We start from the raw sequence: 18,846 nt of genomic DNA, 5'->3' as shown, positions 1-18,846 counted from the left end.
GGGATAAGGTAAAACAAGGTGATCTTTGAGGTCCCTCACAATCCAGGCTATTCTATGATCATACAAGGGCAAGAGGATGATGGAAATGCTTTCACAGTAAATGTAAACTAGAAGTATTCTTTAAATAAAGATCAGATGATGTAGTTGTAAATACAACTTTAAAGTTGCATAATCACAGAAATGTAAGTGAATGAACAAAGCAAGGGTGTTCCTATTTTGTTCACCACATGATCAAAATCCAAAGTGAATTCATTTGGTTCTTGACCCCAGGCTAATCATGATTTGAAGAGAGAAGGGCTTTAGGAGATCACAAAGAGTTAGTATCACATATTGGATTACTAAAGCAGGTTATTAAACCACTCCAACTATCATAGAGACTACAGCTGCATTTTCATTACATGTTTTATATACCAGGTTTCTATTTTACAATCCAAGGGTAAAATACTTTTCAAACACATACCCCAAATATTCCAGAAAAAAATAAAAGTACATTTTGTAAAAAGGTAGAGTTGTTTCTTTCATGACATGGCACTACAGTCAAGAAATGTAAGCAAACTACTCAACCTATGATCATGTAGTGGATACTACTGTAAAATCCTAAACTGACGAAGTGACTTCACTGATGTTTTTACTTTATTTACATTTGCCTGCAAGGTCAGTGCCATTTTAACTCATGTTCTCAATACAGGCCACAGACATTTGCATTCCCAGTTGAAACGTAGAACATTAGCAGGTTCTTCTAGGGATACCTCAATCTGCCTGCTCAGAGTTTCCTTCAGGGGTGCTCCTTAATGCAGTTACTGGTTTATCAGGAAGCCTCGATGTTTCAAACCAGCAGAACCCTAAATTAAAAGTTATACTCTTTACATTTAAATTATTTTCCTTTGTCACAACACTGTCAAAACAAGCAGTTTCATCACTTTGTCTGACAGACAGGCACAACTGTGCTTTTCTTCTAACAAATGGATCCATTTCATGCTTTTAGTGAAATGTAAAAACTGCTTTCTGCTAAAGAAACTTCCCCACATTTAACAAAAAGTGAGTACTCTGACTTCTTGCTCTTTATATTGGGATGTCTTTCCTGGACATTTGTTATCAGTCAATAATCTATTATTTGAAATAGCGTATGAAACTTTTCTCTCAGTTGTTTTTCACTTAAATCAACTTAAAATAAATCCAATTTTGTCATTAAAGTAACAAAAGGTAAGCATTTTGACAGTTCTACAAAGAGTAATATAAAAAACTAGGATTATGTAATCTAAATAAACTAATAAAAATAAATTTTCAAGTACCTCGTTACAGAAAAGGATGGTTACATTAAATCCCTAATACGTACAAGTTACTATACTAGATTTGTTACTTTATTAGATTTGTACCTGCTCACAGCTAGCTGTAATAAAAGGGCATGCCTTCACATACAAAAAACAACCAAGAATTCACGTAGTACTCCAACAGAGTCGCTGTCATTGTTGGTCAATCCCTTGGTACAAGTCCCTGCTTTCAGCCCAGTTTCCTGAGAAGCTGTGGCCCGTGTGATGAAGTCAATGCATATGGATGATTCACTGATGGCTTTCAAGCCTGTAGATGGTTTTGCTGAAAACTTCTCTTTGCTGTCAGACTTAAAAGATATTAAGCAAGTTTCGTGGAAAAATGTGGTTGGCAGAGAACAATTATAATTATCTGTCACTTTTCCCTGAGGGAAAGTTTCAGTATGAGCTTCATACCACGCAGCACGTAAGAAAAATCCACACAAAACGGCCTTTATAGACCACTTTTCCTTCTTTCCCCCATTTGCAGGGGAAAGTTTCAGTTGAGACTTGCATGTTCCCTGTCAACCAACTGTACGGCAAATCTGTAAGAAATTAAGCATCGCTTAGTTATCCCAGGATGTCTTTGCCCTAACACATACAGCAAGAAGTTAAATGATCCTTGGGGAAGGTTTTCTTTGGTAGCCCTGATGTAGAACTGATCTTGAAGGTTTGCCGACTGCCCTTGTAGCAAAGCAGTGGAGCACAAGATTGAACTTCTGTAAGACTGAGAGCAGATGGGTTAATTTCCAGGATACTGAATTTATCCTTGAGCTCTATAATGCATTTGCAATTAAAAACGCAGGGGAGCTAGCATAAGGCAACCTTTTTAATTACCTTCATTCTTCAGTATTTCCCTTATCTTTTTATCCGCAGAAGAAAAAAAAAAATCCCTCTCTTCCAATAGGGATTTACTCCAGAGTGGGAAACAGTGAATCAACTGCACAACATTTCTGCTATAAATTACTTGACAGGAGTACTTCAGAATGTTTTGCTAAAATTAAACTTGTGTGAGTGACAGCTAAGGCTGCATCTACATTAGCAAAAAGTGCAGCACATCAAGAGCAGATCTCTTGAGTACAACAGCTGGTAACAAAAATCCAGAATTGACACTAGTCACATTTAGCAGTTTTGCTCCAAACTACTCCTATTGCAGCGCCATGTGCTAAAGGCACTTCAAAGGCTGGAGCACATTCAGCACACTCCTGAACACATCTCAGTTTCGCTTTAGCCAAGAGCAATCAAGCCTGGGAATTGAGCAAACTGAACTACGGCAAGGAGAGATGATGGGGACAGTCACTCTACAGGTGTACTGCTGATTCAAACTAAGACACTGATGTACGTATCCTCTTTGACATCTCCTTCCTCCCACACCCTAAACTTTTCTTTCAAATATTTTTAGAAATGACTGGTCTGACCTAGATCTCAACACTATTGAACATCTGTTATGGGAAGGAAGAAAGAAAGCTGGTGGATGAGTACGAGACAGAAACCTGAGAGCAACTGAACTGAGGGTGAGGGAGGCAAAAGCCAGCAATCCACATTCTGCTCAGAGAAAGCCAGCCCGTACGTGCACATCAGCAGCTCCAGCCTCGCCGTGCCCAGTGTTATCTGTACTCTGGTGGGAACGTCAGATGCAGCTGAGGTTAACACATTGGCCAAAAAGAAATGGATATAGTACAAAGGACCAAAATGCACAGACAATTGGGCATTTAAAGGACAGCGTAAAAGGTAGTGTTTTAAGAAAATGGATATTAGCAAAACATATTCATTTAACTGAGTTGAATATTCTGTAGCGTTTTTTGGTTCTCCCCATACCTTTCTTACCAAGAAGATGCAGATGGCTTCGTACTTTATTTTACAGTAAAAGCATCTTTAAGCAAACAACTTTGAGAAGTGATTTCTTTCCAAAAGAGAGGTTAAAAAAGCTAGCAGTGCCAATGATACATGAAACTTCGTGACGGGTTGTGTAGCAGCACTGACTTTTTCCCCCTTCTTACACGAGTCATTACCTCTATAGTCAGCTACTCAAATATAAGCTTCAGCTATACAATGACCCAGCTCCCAGTCAGACTGCAATGTATGTGTTATCTGAGATCAGCATCTGCTTTTTCGCCTACAGCATCCAGTAAGAAAATGAATGGCTTGGGGTAGATCAAGAATTACGTGGGATATTTTGGTATGGGGTTAGAGACATGTAAGAGGCACAAGACCAGGAGGTTGGGACCTTGGCAAAAGGGACAGTTCAGGTCTGGACATGCAAGATTCAACACAGACTAAGAGGTAGGAAAGTCCAGCAGCACAGAGCTGGGCTTTTCTGGCTCAGAAGGTTAAGCACCACATCTGTGAAAAGAAACGCTGAATTTTGATCTGCTACGTCCCACACAGTACGCCTGTGGATGAGGAGTACAGCTTCAGATGAGCTTCTTCATTTGTGAGAGAATGCAACTGTGATGAGGAAACAGCAGAGACACAAACTTGAGAGGACAAACATGGGGAGGAGATCGCACAAGACTCTGTGATCAACCCAAGGCTTCTCTCCCTCCTCACGATGTGGAGTACAAGCCAGAAATACCTAAACATTGGCATCCTTCTGGCTGTGTAAAAAATAAAAACACAAGCACTGCAACTGCTTTTAGTTTCAACTGAGAATGACAAACTTACTCCTGTTGTCAGTTTCCCACTAACTGCTTGGAGAGACACATTTGGAGAAACAAAGACTTAAACACTGCTGTCGTCTCAGGAGAGCATCAAGATGAAAGCAGAGGGCAGGATGGTGCCCAGGGCACACTGCATATTTTCCAGTACCAGAAGAACTGGACCAGGTATCCATTGCACTTCTGAGCTTATGAAGGGAAGTCATGTATGGTTCAGTGCTTCACACCCAGCAGGCTCCATCGGGGTAATTGGAAGTGGACTTCTCATCAGAACCAATAAATGCAGCTAGCAGGAGACAGATGCTGTGAGAAACACCGTGTGGGCAGCATTGTCAGGAGACAGTAACAGCATTGGGAACAGAGCCAGGAAGGAGGCTGGGGAGAAAAGATACAGAAAAAGATGGAAGCCAGGCCTGCTTTAGGAAAGCGCCAGAAGGGGCATTATAGACAGAGCTCTGCTGGTTCCACACAACTTGTCCTCCTCTGTCTCTTCCTATCCCACTCCCCTGCCCATTTTCTTCAGTGGGAGTTACACCTCCCACTCTTATCTCACACTTCTTATCTCTTTGCCATAGTAGAGAAAGTTCAGATCCCAAAATAAGGTGTATGGAAGAACATCTTCCAGATGAGAGGTATAATTTCACTTAAAGGCATACTGTGACATTCTCACAACGTGTATATTTATTCTCTGATCACCTGAAAATTAGCAAGTTTTGCAGAAGGAGGGTGCAAATCAATATCAACCTGTCAAGAAACAGACAGGTGCCCTGAATTATGCTCTGTAATACAGCTCACTGCAGCAAAATGAAAGATTCTTCCAAAAGATGGTCAAAGCCTTTTTCTCCTTCAACAGAATAAGATTCATTAAAAATGGCCCTTTGAAGAGAAAGCCTACTTACAAGTCTCGTTAGAATATTAGACAAAATTATATTCTGTAATATCTAAGTGAATGGTGACTGTAACTACAAACATATTAGTCTTTGTACCAAGGTTTTCATTGAAGGACTGCATAAATATAGCTATCCTATCATCACTGCACCAGTTTATTTGATATTTGCAACAGAAACAATAAAAGGGCTACTAAAGGCTTAATTTGAGCAAAAGTAGCTCTAAGTCTTTGGTACAAAGTTCTGTGCAAGTGCTACTGCTCAGCAGTGTTACTCAACATCTAACCTCCCAAACTGATGAAGTCAAAGCTGGCCTGGTACAAGATCTCTATAGTAATAAATTTTTTCCCCCAAAACTGTTAATACATTAAATATACCCAGCCAGAATGGCCTAATCATACACTTAAGTACATCCGTACTGGCAAGCCCACCTCCAGCTGCAGGCCAGAAGCACGCTGTCCCTTACAAGCTTAAAGGAAAACACATTTTGGGTAACAGGAGGTGAAGTAAGAAGCTATTTGCATCTTACACTATTTAAGACCACATTTTACCATCTTTCGCTTCCTGTATGTAGTGTGCACTAAAATACCAGCTACGACGAGCAGAACAATTTACCAGGCACTTTTTGCCCCTCACTCCGTGCCATCTCACCATGCTCGCAGTCACCAGCAAGCAAGCCCTGCCGCCTTTAGGTAGCCCACAGGTCTGGTATGTTGGAAAGAATGGTGCCTGAATGCTACACGCGGTGACTTTTAAAGATGAAAGACAACAAGAATGTTTTGGTTTTGCAAATATCCACAAGCTCTTTCACACATGACCACGACAGCTCAGCCCATGCAGATTCCAGGGTGAGAGCGATGGTGAGATCTAGCGTGTACTCTCAATCTAACGCTGCCTAAGGCAACAGTCTGTTGTGGAATTAAGTGCAAATGCAGTACCCAGCGTGGACATGAGTCACAAGTTTGGCAGATTCTGCGGCATTTGACGATAAAATATGACAAAAACACTGCTGGTCCCGAAATGGGGAATTCTTCGTTCGTAGAATTTTCCTTTAAGCCTCGCACGGTGCTTGAGGTGACTGTGGCTACAACACGCAACGCCGAGATCAGTTTTACTGCTTTGCTACAGCTATTGTGCAACCTCATAAAAACTGCCTGCCCTCCGCAGCAATTCTCCCTCCAAGGTTTTAGATGATACATTAAAATCAAAGAAAAATAAAAAAAAAATCAGCACAGACACAAGCACGCCTTTTCGAAATGCCATGAGAAGACTGGGATGTGTGCTTTGGAGACTCTCAAGGTCCTAGCTAATACACGGAATGGATTACAGGAGTGTATTTCTACATTTATTTTGAAATGCAGAGATACTTGAGATCCAAATACATTACAGGAAGATTTGTACAATAAATCCTTTTGTTTTTGAAAAAAATATTTGAGCCTCACTTTCCAGAGGTGCCCTTGCAGAGTGAAATAGGAAGGCGCAGCGACGACTCAACCTCCGGAACAGCTTTTAATACACTCCAAAGTACCTACTCATAGCATGCCAGACTGCACTACACAGGGATAGGATGAAGTCCCTAAAAAACAGCTGACATTCAGGCAGCAAGAAAGATTTTCCAGTACTTCAGCTGGAACTCACCACTACTTCCTACCAAAATAAAGAACGTACCTAATAGTCTAGGAATTTCTACTAGGAAGAGCAAAAAATGAGAGGATATACAACTCTGTCCTATTCGGAAAGGAAAACTAGGATCTTTGCAGGGATCTTGTTGTACTTGCCTAGATTCTGACCCAGGACGCCTAATTTTAAGAGCCTGGTTTTACCTGTGCTTGGTTTCACGTTTCAGACACCTCACAATACTCTCCCATTTATTTTCAGCGCTCACAGTAGGACCTAGACTTGTCAGCCTCTTTCGAACAAATACACTCTTTTAAAGGGTGCAACTGTATCCTTGTTTTCTGATTGAATTTTAGTGAGTAAGGAACTTCTTTAACTAAACTCACCAAAGAATAAGCTTACCAAAGAATACAAAAACTTCCAGAATTACAAAATAGCCAGGGTTGGAAGGGATATCCAAAGGTCCCATAGGTCCCTTCGTTACCTGGTCACTCAGACATTTTCAACTCCCCTCCTACCTTGCAAAGAGCAGGTCAAGTTCATTACCTGAACAGGAAAAAAAGGTAAGAGGAACCTTGGCAAATACAAGCCTTCCTGTTCTTGACCAACTGTAGATACCTATAATTCACACACCAGGGTTATAAGCAGCACATTGAGAAAAAAGAGAAAGCTTTGGCCCCAAGTTTAATTTACAAAATCTTATTCACTGATTTGAAATAGCACACAGCAGCATGCCTGTGAGATTTGTTGCATAGATTGACTTGAATTTTAAAGGTACTCTGGATAGATCATCCTCCAGTAATGGCTGTATATGAGCAAGAGATTGCTCCTCTGTCATACCACATCTCATCACTAGAGATGACTACTTCGGTTTGGACAGCTGTAATGTTTTCTTACGACTACACTTACAATAAACACCGACCAAAAAAAGAACTGAAACTCATAGCACAGTAGTGCTGGACGTGTCTTGCCTCATACCAACTAAAACTCCATTACCTACCTGTCAGAATGAAACCAACACACTGGCACTGATTTGCTTCTGAAAGTAAAAACAACGTAAAAAAAGCAAAACAGTTTTACAACTGATTTTATTTATACTTCCTCGGACTTGAGCGGTATTTTCACTTGCTAATCACTCCTTTTAAACTGAGCCACTACTTGAGTGCTCCTGCTGCAGTGCTAAGTTACACTCGATACAAGAAGTGGACCTCGAGCCCCTGCAATCACTCTTACTCCTGGCAATCACAGGCAAAGTGCTGCAGCACTTGAGGAAACTTGCTTCTTTTGCTGTACTAAAGTTTTTGACAACCTGATGAAGTTCTGAAGAACCACTGACCAGAAACACATAGGAAGGGGCTTCATTTGCTTCCAGAGAAAGTTAAACCTTTTGCCACTCATACCGTGAATATTCCCTATTTCAGCTTGCCTTCACTTCCCCCTTAGGGAGAAGGAACCAACTTCATGTATTTATTTATTTATTTATTTTAAGTAAACAAACAAAACCTTTAACAGAAGGGCAACCTATCTGGGACAACACCGCAGAAACTACTAGCCATAAATTAAAGCTTGAACTAAGAAGGTTTAGGCTCCCCTGCTTTCATAGACATTACTTTCGTAACGCTGATGGAAGATGAGAACGCTTTGCTTCTTCCTTCATGTTGCAGATGGCAACTTAAGTTCAGTGAAAAAGTAAAAGCCAGGAGTTTTACTAATCTGTCGTAGCCATAATACATCAAGGACCTGATTTTTCAGAGTATTTCACATTACTTAGCACTTTGTACGTGGTTATACCATAGCTACTAGTGGCTAGTTTCAGCTTCCATCAGCAGCTCCTCTACCCTACCACTGCTAGAAGGAAAAAGGTAAAACAGTCTCAAAGCAATTAGCCACAAGTGAGGAAAACACACATCAAATACTCCTAAAAAGCCTGTATCTTACCATATTTCCACAACAGATGAGAATGCATTAGTTTTTAGAAGCAATACTCAGATTTCTTCAACATGGGATCCTCTCCTGGCAACCTCTTCCTAAAGTAGAGGACTTACTCCAGCCCCTGCAACAGGACTCCTCTTGGAGCAGCCTCTTTGACCACACAACTGCACTTTACCCCAGAGAGCTTGTGATCCTCCTCATTATTCAACGTGGAGTCTCCACCAAAGAAGAGTCGGATCTTGATCCCATTCTTCCACGAGCAGAAGGGCAATCAATGCTACCCCAGTATACGGGGTATACAGACAGCATTTCTGACACAGCATAACATGAGGTGACACTGAAGTACACAGAAAGAGGATATGCAAATATGGACGAGAAGCACTCGTTTCACTTTTGTAAAACACTCCCATTTCCTTCCTTTACTCTCTTCAAAAATTCTAAGCCTCAAAAAGTTTGCAAGATCCTCCCACTGCAAGTGTCACCCTGCACATCATTTTAGTTATGAAAAAGCTAAAAGCTATTTGTTGATATCAGATGTCCAAGCTCACATGGAATTAATTACTGTTTAGATCTTGCCAAAGCACTGAAAATCAGAAAAGCTAACATTTCGACAAAATGTCCTCGTAGGTGCTATGCCAAACAATCTAGTCTTGCTCAGCATACAAGAGCCAAAAATTATAAACAAACCGCGACAGAGGAAAAGAGATCTACAAATGACCTTATGCTTTTTTCGCACAGACCAGTGAATATGGAAGAAAAATAATATGTTAGGCTCTGGTTGGTTCACTTCTGCTTTAACATCTCACAACAGAATATAAAATACTGAAGCCCAAGTATCCCAAAAGGCGTCCTTTTCAAAGGATTGGACACTCTCAACAGTTCTTAGTTGTCTACTGAAAGAAATATACAGCATCAAGGAAATGTCTGTAAAATAGGTACTCTGATTTATACCTACAGTTCAGAAGGGAAGTCCTACCAAGTCAACAGTAGGTTACAGCACTGTCCATTACTTCAGAGAACACTTTGAAGGGATATGTGTTGCTGAGTAATGAAGCACATGGACTATATATATAGATATACACACGCACATTTACACACACTACAAATCAACCTGCAAAACTGTAATCTTAAGAAATAAATTTTCACAACAGAAGTGGAAAAATACTAGTTTCAAAATGGTATACCAGATTGTTCAAGAACAGCAGAATAAATACCAACAAGCCAGTACTATCTTACTAATTAAAATAAATAAATAGGTTCTATCACCAGTATCTCTTTATTCCCTCAATTTACTTTTAATATCCAAGAAAAATGCTTTATTCAAAGCATTTAAAGTAATGTTTTCTGACACAACTGATTTTAAACGAGGCAGGTTAAAATACTGAGGCTGAAACTGTGGAACCTGCGTAACACGGATCAGATGGCATTTACATCACAGAATAGCTTGGAGTGATTCAGAAGCAGAATATCCTGCCCGATCCTGAAGGATCTCTGTTGAAGCTTCCTTTTATGCATATTGGTAGGCACACGTCCTCCCCCTAACTGGGAGGGATGAGATGTAAGAAGCAGCATTGAAAAGAACAGGGCTGGCTCCTGGCATTAATGACGGTATGGAAACAAACCCAGAAAAGCATTCCCTCTCCCCAAAACAGCAATAAACCTGCCTTCCAGAAGCCACCGCTACTGACTCCCCTTTCGGCTGGGCTGGAACAGCTCCCAGGCAGCAGCGAGGAGGGGACACCATTCCTGCTGCCCCGCTGACACCATCGCCAAGGCATGCCCTGCATTCCTCCGCGTGGGCCAGCACCGAGCTGCAGCCGGCTGCCAGAGCTGGAGAGGAACCTGAGGGGTGTTTGTCAGCGTGGCCTTGTTCTCCAGCGCGCCTCCCCGCTCCCAGGCTAACCCTTTGCACGGAAGAAATGAGGATTGCTGTTTCTACCTACGGCTGCTGCTCTGCGAGGAAGTGCTGGCAAGGAACAAAGCAGGTAACGACGAGAGGACAGACACAACTGGTTGGAGAAATACTTGTTTTGCTGGAAAGGAATTCTGACGGACCAGAAATATCCCAAGCTTCTTTTCAGACGTTATCAACAGTCAGATGATCATATCTGAAGAAATGCTCTTATCAGTATGTGTGCTCTAGTTATTTTTCCTACTGCTTCTTCCGCAGCAGAAAATAAGGTCGTTTCACTTTCAGTTTCCAACTCGCAAGCTGAAGCCCGAGTTGTACGCGCTGGAAGGGACTTGCTTCAGTTCAGTTCCAACACAAACAACATAGAATAAATACATGCATCTGTCTCTTTTTTTTTTTAAAAAAAAAAAAAAAGTAGAGACTGCACCTTTAAGAAGTGAGATGAATTGCAAATAAATCTTATTTACAAAGTCACTTTTCTTTTTTTAAAAAAAAGACATAATTGAGAATCCATGTAGCAGAACTGGGAACACACCACAGCTTTACAAGACTACCACACACAGGTAGTGCAAGAAGAATGCACCCTCTGACTTTGAAAAAACTCAAGTCAGTCAGGGAAAACACATTACCTACAATAGCTGAAAAAAAATAACAAAAATGTATCCCACAATTGAAAGAAAAAACGCTTGACATTTTTTGGATTTACCCAGCTTTCAGCAAGGGATCCCATCAGGCTAACTAGCCTCAGCAATCTTTTTTTCATATTATTAGGCTGAATTCCAGGTTGAGCTGGTCATGGCTCTGAGCAATCTGCTCCAGCCAGCCAGGCTCCGAGCAGGGGGACGGACTAGATGACCTCCAGAAGCGCCTTCCAACCGCAGCCAGGCTACGGCTCTGTTCCCTGAATTACAAATGCAGATGTTCTTTAACTCGCAGGCAGCACGTCCACCAGCACTCCTCTCTGCCTGCTGATACATTCAGCATACAAAAAGGTTTTTTAAGTCTTTCACGTTCTCCAGCAACTTACGCCGTGTAGTTAGGACAGCATTTATTCCAGGAAAGAACACAGGTGGCTAGAAAAACCTGCATGGCTTGTGAGTGCTGATGTCAGAGTCAAGTTAAATCGTGTCATTAAGCCAGCTGTGCAGAATACACGCTGGGAAGCATCCTATTCTTGCTGAGGCCCATACCTTGCTGTCAAAATAAACATCTGCATGGAAAAAAAAAAAATTCATCTCCTTACTCAGAATTAGACATACATAAGCTTCCAGAGTGCCAGAAGAGTGCCTCTTTATTCTAGGGAATCTAGAATAAAGACATACATAAAATATATACACCTCTATAAAGGAGATTCTTGATCCTATAAAGGAGAAGCCTCTTCTGGGAAAGAAGAGCAAGCCATGCTTGCCCCAGTACTCTGTCAGGAGCTGAAGGCACTTATTGCAAAATCCATGATTAGTCCTCCCTTTTAATCTACAAGTCTGCAGAACTTGCATGTTCACAGGTGCTTCCTCTCAAGTCTTTTTTAGGATGAGCTACGGGTTCAAAGGAAGCACCTGCGCAGATATTTAACATAATGATACTCCCTTGAAGCCACACGGAGAAGTGGAGTTGGAAACCTCAGTTCTGATCTGCTGCTTATTCCCTAAAGATGCAACAAAAGAAATCTTTGTTGGCTAAGAAACACTACTCCATTGGTACAGGGCCTACCAAAGAACTTGGAAGCAGCAGCCCCAAAAGGAACACCACCTGAAAACACGCAAAGGCTTTTCATGGGCTAAAAGCAAGTGAAGTGCCCAAGCCCATTCATAGTCCTTCAACTTCAGCAAGATTCAGCACAGGTAAGCGGTTTCCTCGAGTGCTGCTGTTGGTTATTGAGATCTAGAACAGCAGATGTAGAAAGGAAAGCAAGCACCTGACTAGACTTACAGCTCCCCGAATGGACAACAGGGATTTTGTCCTGGCTGCTTTGTGAAGGTGTGCCAAGTACCCAATGGTCTTCATGGCCATCCCATGGCCATCACCACGTATCACAAAAGTAGCAGAACAAAGTAGCACAGCAGTCCCTTTACAGAAATGATTGCGTGGTGGAACAGATGGAGTAGAACAGGGAATAGCAAGAACCACGTTTGCATACAAGTGTAACTATTCAGAGCTGTAAAACTACACTAAGTACCGCGATTAGCACTCAATGTTTTAATGAGTCAACCTGTTCTTTACTTTCCAGCCCCTTCAGTTTCCAGATATTTTCGAGATAAAGCTCTTTCTTTTTTAATTTTTAAAATATGGTTGTCAAGACCACATTAGGAAAAGAACAGATTAGCATTAGCTCTCTCACGAGAGAACAGCAAGGAACAAACTTTCCCTTTCCTTTACCTATTAACTCGCAGTAAGAACCCAGATTACCACCGTGCCAACAGCGTAGAGCACCGCAGAAAGTCGACTTCTGTGCTAGCACTCTTTGTTGCAGTTGATCTTAAAGCAAACAAAAACAAGAGAAAGATGTTCCTGCAAACTGGGTAGGGAAGCTATCTGACCAGAGCTTGAATAGTTTGAAAAGGCAGACGCCTATTAACCAGGATACAAAGGGCTCTGAAAGAGAAGAGAAACTGTAGGAAATGTCTTAATGCAAGTAAGCACATTTCTGCTGTCGTCAGGCGATGGAACTTTCTAAGATTTCTCTCACAACACCTCTCCTGGAACTGCAAAACATGACTTGGTTTCTGTCGCACTTAATACCTTCTGAAGCTCAGAGAGGGGGGTGAAAGAGCTTTCTACCTCTTATTTTCCAGTCTCATAAACGCAAGACAGCACAAGAAGCGGTTCCAACATTCTCCATCAAGCTACTGGTAAGTGGAAAGCATGTGATGGGGTCAAAGAAAATACCTTAAGCCTTCCTCTTTGCCTCCAATTTGAGATTTTGCCTCTAATATAAATCATATTTGTGTCTCAAATATTGGTATCAGCATAAACCCGTGTGAAACCAATCACCTTGCAACCTTGTAGCTACCTCAAGCAGGCTGAGTAACACCGGTGAAACTGTGGAGAGTTTCTTAATTTGCTGCTTGCAAAAGATAAAAAAGCCCTTGCAGCAGATAAAAGGACTTCAGCTTTGCCAGATCCTGGGAGATAACCCAAAATAAGCCAAGGCAAAGTCACACTAACTCTCAAGGGCTCTTTAAATGAATGTTTAGGTTTTACAGAAGGTGGCAATAAAAGTCCTCAACTGCACAGATAAGCTACAAAGTCTGGCTCAGCAAGCTTACGGAGGAACTTTCCAAGACTTCTCTGGGTTCTGGAACAATAATGAACTGGTAAGGAAAAAGAGTACGTTAGCAAGGCTCTGACTTCTGTTATTCTGTTAACAAAACTATTCAGTGTCATAACACAAAATGCAAGACAGAGTTTGTGCTACTATTTATTTCATACCATCTGTCACCAGAGCCTAATGATGCAGTTAAAAAACATAGTCTGGAGACTAAATGACCAATCAACATTTATACTGCTCCATCTGCAATAGAAGACGCAAAAGAAAAAAAAAAGCCAAACACTCAGAGGTGGGCTGGGCGTGAATAAGATCAACAACAAAAAAAAGTCAAAACTAAGTTGTTCTGAACGTGCACGTTAACATTGCGGCGGCGGGTTAATCATTACACATTTTGTGATCAATAGCTCGTTCCAATTTTACAGGGGATCAACTGCGCCAGTCTTCCAGGCAATTTCACCAGACTAAGATTGCCCAAACACGGCGAGTCGGGTCAACAAACAGAATTTACTTTCACGTAGCTGCACGCTCAACATGGAGGAGGACGTTCTAGCTCGGCCGTTCGTAGGTGCAGTCCTTCAGCTATATCCCAAAGTCTTCCACCTAGTTAAATTAGAGCTGCAACAGTTTCTGGGTTTTGTAGCAATTTAAACAGACTCCAGTGACACAAATAAGCTGCTGCTCCATCCTATAACAATTACTGTTCAGTTTCAAGTTTATCCTTTTGACCCTAGCATAAATGGTAACGCAGTAGTATCCCCCCCCAGCTAATGTCAAATAAGCTTCAATGCTTCATGCAAGCAATCACTCTGCCTGCTTACTCAAAGACCTTGTCCTCAAAGAAGCCACCTATTGTGCAAGCCCACTAGAAGAAGCCATAAATGAACTTAGCTCGTTGCTTAGAGCCTGCTCTCTTACACAACATCTGTCATAAGTTTTGCTGCCTGTAGCGTTCAGAGCTCACCAATAACTGCGAATAGTTCTCTCGGTGGGAGAAGGCACGAGGAGATGGCAGCGGAAGGGCAGAAACCCTCACATCTCTCAGATTCAGCTGTCAGCTTGTCGAAACAACCACAGGCCCTCTGACCTCCACTGTCCGCTCTCCAGCCAGGCCCAGTGAGTATTTCATAGAATATATCTGAGAAAAGCCAGGCAATCAGAGAAGAGACTCACAGGCTGGACAGAAAACACTGACACCACCACAAGAACGCTGCCATGGTCCTCTGGGTGCTGAGGAAAACACTGGCACCCCTTGACTTTTTGCGTTCCAAGACACCTGACAGGGAAGTCAAAGTACATGGGGGAAAAAAAGAAAAAGGAGAGTGAAGGGGTTTACTGCTACCTTCCCAACGTAGCACTGCGCTGTAGCTCAAAGCCTGCAATTTTATCTGAACAGACAGGTCCTCAAGTTTGCACAGAGACCTCCTGAATTCACATAGAGTGAGATTTGGGTCCCCAGCTCATCAAGGCCAGCTGAGGATCTGAGCTTTTACCTAAAGAATGACGAAAAGCAAGTGACACCCAACATCTGCACAAACACGAAAGAAAACGCCAACAGGTGAAACACCCTGATGCCTTTTAAAGCTCTGTTACTCCGGGCACTCCTAACCCCTGAACCAGGGCAGAGGGTTACAGGGGGAGGGAGGAAAGCACGGGGTGCTTACCTCTGCCCAGCCGCACAGCACCTGTGGGGGCTCCAAGCACGTCCCTACCTCAGTGACAGGCGTGAGGTGCACACCGAAAACCACTCGCACTCGAGGAGTGTCTCCCCCTCAGACCATACATGCTGATAACAGGGAATTATTTGAATGAAAGCTAATGATTTCTCAGCCGTGGTGATCTCAGCCTTCCCCACCGCTCCAGGATTAAACAGTTTTTTCCTGGAACGTGAGCACCCTTGGCCCGCTCCGCATCTGCCCGACAGCTTTGTGTTCCCGCAGGCACCACAGCTCGCCCTCCGCGCTGCTTTATCCCATAAACTGTGGGGTCGTCCAGAGGTACACCCCATAAACTGTGGGGTCGTACAGAGGTGGTCAAATAGAGGTTCCCCGCCTCATCCCCCAAAACAAAGGTGCGGGGAGGGCAGGTGACAGCTGCCACACACCACCTGGCTGGGTCGCACCGGGGAGGTGGGAAGGAAGGAAGGGGGATAAAATGGGATGAGGTGGGATGAAATGGGGGTAATGGGGGATGAAATGGGATGAAATGGGGTGAGGTGGAGTGAAATGGGGTGGAATGGAAGGGGATAAGGGGGAGGGGGGCAGAATAAAATGGGATGAGGTGGAGAGGGGTGGAATAAAAGGGGATAAGGCGGAGCGGGGCGGAATAAAAGGGGATATTATGTTATAAAACGGGCTGAAATCCTTATGTTTCGTGTCAGCCCCCAGCCCCCCGCCGGTGCCCGCCCCGCCGCCCTTCCTTTGTTGCCGAGCTCCACCTGCGCCGCCCGGCACCTGGCGGCCGTTGGGTGCTGAGGGAAGGGAAGGGAAGGGAAAGAAGCGAAAGGAAGGGAAGGGAAGAGAAGGAGGCGAGGCCAGCCCGGCGAGCAGCCGCCTCCCCGCCGAGCCGCCGTGCGGGCGGGCGGTGACAGCGGCGGCCATGGCTCCCCCCGCGGGCAGGCTCCTTACCTCCCCCTCGCCCAGCAGCACCGCTCAGGGGCGCCTCCCCGCCGCGTCCCCCCCCCGGTCCGTTCGTCCGTCCGTCTGTCCGTTCTGTCCTTCTGTCCGTCCCTCGCTCCGTCGCTCCGGTGGCCGGCGGGGTTTGAACGCCGCCGCCCCAATGCCGCCGCCACCTCCCCCCGCTGCCGCTGCCGCCCCGCCCCGCGCCCCGCTCCCCGCTCCCCCCCCTCTCCCCTCATAGCCGCGCCTAGCGGAGGGAGGCGGGGAAGGGAGGGGAGGGGAAGGAATGGAAGGGGCGAGCGGCGCGCACGCTCCCTGCCGGCCGCCCGAACTTTCTGGAAGCAGCAGCGGGCTGCCCCCCAGCCCGTTAAGCCCCGGCTCCGTTAACCCCCTCCGGGCTCCGTTGACCCCCCCCCCTCCGGGGTCCGTTCCTTCCCCCGGCGGGCGCAGCCCCCTCCTCCCGCCGCCCCCGCCCCCTCCCCGGGGGGGGGGTTCCGGCGGTGATGGCGCAGTGAGTTTTAACGGCCGGCGCTGCGCATGCGCGGCGGGACGCGGGCCGGCCCTGAGGGGAGAGTGGCGGGGGGGCTGCGGGACCAAAGCGGCGCTGTTAAAAAGCGACCCTGCCTCAGCGCTCGCTGCTCAGAAAGGGGTCGGCGCCTGGTTGTTAAAATAAATACACAGCGAGGCTTTAACGGCGTGTCTGCGTGGTTTTGTGCCCGGGGGGGGGCTTCAGGCGGCGCCCCCCAGGGTGCTCCTGAGGGTCAGAGCGCTGAGGGGGCGGCGGAACAAAGCCCTGCAGGCGGTGGGGCTCCTGCTGCCCCGCTTTCACCTGTTACTGCGAATAAAGCAACAATCCCTCCCCATTTACCAAGCCAGAAATATCAGTTCTTCCCATTTAAAGGATATTGGGACAACGAAGCATTTGCTTCCGTTTAATTAGAAATATTCTGACACCTACTGCTTTGGTGGATGACTTAAAATATTACCCTTGTTTCAGTAATCAATCCACAGGGTTTAGCAAAACAAAACAAACGTGTTTCTATGTTTAAAAAAAAAAAAGAATTGAAAGTGCTGTGGCGTTCCCCTTTATAGAAACAAAAGGCATGTGCTGTGCCTCACGCCCACCATCTTTAATGGTCAGAGATGCTGGAATAAATACGGTGGATAAAAAAATGGGTGCTAACCTCTTTTCTGTTCTGTATGCTACATTTAATACCTTATTTTGATGAAGAGTAGGTATTCCGTGGACAAGGTCCACCACAACTAGAGACTGGCGTCACACATCTTGAATATCCCCATGCTGCGCATTGCATGGTTTAGGTAAACGTGTCTAATTTGTTTCCCAAAGTTTTTTGCAGAAATCAGCTCATTTCTTCTGCAAAGCAACTGCTGCCATTCCCCTTTGACTCCATCAGCATACCTTGCATGCTGTCGGCCGCCCAGGAGCAGGTGCGCAGGCACCAGTGACCGCATGACGAAGGGAGCCGCGTCCACTTCACCTTCTTTTACATCCAGCCAACCCCAGAGGTCATCGCTTGAGGTTGCGAGCAGGTTGAAAAGGAGGAGAGAGAAGTGTTTCCCAAGGCAGAGTATTTGTTCTTCTCACAGTGCTTAACAGGGCAGATGCTGATGATTCACCCCCTAACCATGACGGGCTGCAGGTGCAGTGCGGTGCTGTAATGCTGCGTTCCCATCCTTGTACATCAGCGCAGGCAGTTCCAGGATCCCTGTCTCTGTTGGTAGGTGTTCACAAACAGCAGCTGAGATAACAGGGAAACAATTTATACTTTCTGCAGCAGATGCTAAGAGTTGATAATAACATCAGTAACTAAAGAAAATTCGGTTCCTTAAGCCTCTTGGGAGAACTCCAGTTTGGACTCTTAAAAAGCAACGCTTGTTGACCGCTAACCCTACGTTAACATCTTCCCCTTGCCTCCAGGAGTCCCTCCTTTTTACACAGCACGGCTGCAAAGCTCCCTCGTAGCTGTTTTGTGCCGACTTGCGTAGTACTTGCTGTGAGCTGCCTTCGCTAGTGAAACATCTCGTGCCATCAGCTGTGTGAGCTACACTGGTCTTAGCAAGATAAGCATGCACGGCAGCTGGTTCAGCTCTGTCACTGCTGAACTTCATCTAGTAACTGAGTGACTGAAAATCTCAAACTGCAGGAAAAAAAAGTATCTAAAGATAGGGACTTTATTCCAAGAAGTTGCAAAATGTGATGCTGATGAAAGCACACGTGCAAGCCTCGGGAAGGCAGCCATCAGGTCAGTCAGTAGGCCCACTTCATGCACTGTATGGACAGAACTGAAGGTCAGGGCTGGTTCCTTATTGACAGAGCAGTTCCAGGTAACATTTTTCTAGCAGTTCACGGAGGACATGGAAATCCTTTCCGACATCAAATGCATCATTGGGCATCTAGTGGAGTTTCCCATTACTCCTAACTTTATTCCATCTTTACCGAAGGAAAAAACCACCACCGGTTGGATAGTGTTGATGGCCATGAGATGGACATCAAAACATTTTCTTCTAAGACAGAACAAACTGAGGAGACAACTGAAACAAGGCAAACAAATCGCCCTGTCCACCTTTACGGATGGGAGGAGTCAGGCATTGCAGAGCTTTGTTTTTAGATACTTCTTTAGAAAAGTTCC

The 18,846-nt window shown here is 44.6% G+C and overlaps 1 protein-coding gene across 3 annotated transcripts in view; it reads right to left on the bottom strand.

The window, feature by feature from the left end:
* ANKRD12 (ankyrin repeat domain 12) overlaps positions 1 to 16,417 on the bottom strand; it is a 63,782-nt gene extending 47,365 nt beyond the window's left edge. Inside the window, exon 1 of one of the 3 annotated variants that reach the window (XM_068671617.1) lies at positions 16,205 to 16,417. The gene's annotated coding sequence lies outside the window, so the exon portion shown is untranslated. Of the gene's footprint in view, positions 1 to 8,575; positions 8,723 to 10,343; positions 10,625 to 16,204 lie in introns of those variants that run through there. The other 2 variants (XM_068671619.1, XM_068671621.1) reach the window with 2 other exon arrangements.
* Positions 16,418 to 18,846: the final 2,429 nt, after the last annotated feature.

This window comes from Anas acuta, chromosome 2, assembly GCF_963932015.1.
Source record: "Anas acuta chromosome 2, bAnaAcu1.1, whole genome shotgun sequence".
Taxonomy (NCBI): Eukaryota; Metazoa; Chordata; class Aves; order Anseriformes; family Anatidae; genus Anas; species Anas acuta.
The sequence above is the reverse complement of the archived record's forward strand: the minus strand, read 5'-3'. Positions and strand labels throughout refer to the sequence as shown.